Source organism: Penaeus monodon, chromosome 28 (genome assembly GCF_015228065.2).
Source record: "Penaeus monodon isolate SGIC_2016 chromosome 28, NSTDA_Pmon_1, whole genome shotgun sequence".
NCBI lineage: Eukaryota > Metazoa > Arthropoda > Malacostraca > Decapoda > Penaeidae > Penaeus > Penaeus monodon.
This window is the reverse complement of record NC_051413.1, coordinates 24799850-24800286: the sequence shown is the minus strand read 5'-3', so window position 1 is coordinate 24800286 and position 437 is coordinate 24799850. Positions and strand designations below refer to the sequence as shown.

Sequence of the window (437 nt, the reverse complement as noted above, 5' to 3'; positions counted from 1 at the left end):
AAAATATATATAAATGATGAAGATTAAACAAACTCAGTAAAAGCTTCCTAGAAACCAGACAGAAAGAAAGAAAGAAAGAAAAACAACAAACGTTAAAATACGTTAAAGACTGAGAAATAAAGAACGAAAATATACAAAACCAAACATAGAGAGAAAGTTAGAAAAATCAAAAGAGAAAAAAAACGTCCAAATACAAAAAAAGGGGGAAAAACCAGAGAGAGAGAAAAACGAATCAAATTAAATCAAAAAGGGAAGAAAAAAGCTTAAAACTGCCAGTAACAAAGAACAAATTCAGCTTAATATCGACATCAGCGAAAGAGCAGAGGCAATACCCACCAGCCAGGCCCTTCGTCATGCACGCCGCCTGCCAGAGTTGCATGACGCGATAAAATAAATAAAAATAAAAGAAAGTTGCCCCTTCCTTTCTTTCCCCTAAA

General features: G+C 34.1%; 1 protein-coding gene across 1 annotated transcript in view; it reads right to left on the bottom strand.

Annotated features, from left to right (window-relative positions):
• LOC119591112 overlaps positions 1-437 on the bottom strand; it is a gene marked incomplete in the record, with an annotated part of 91529 nt that overhangs the window by 87562 nt on the left and 3530 nt on the right.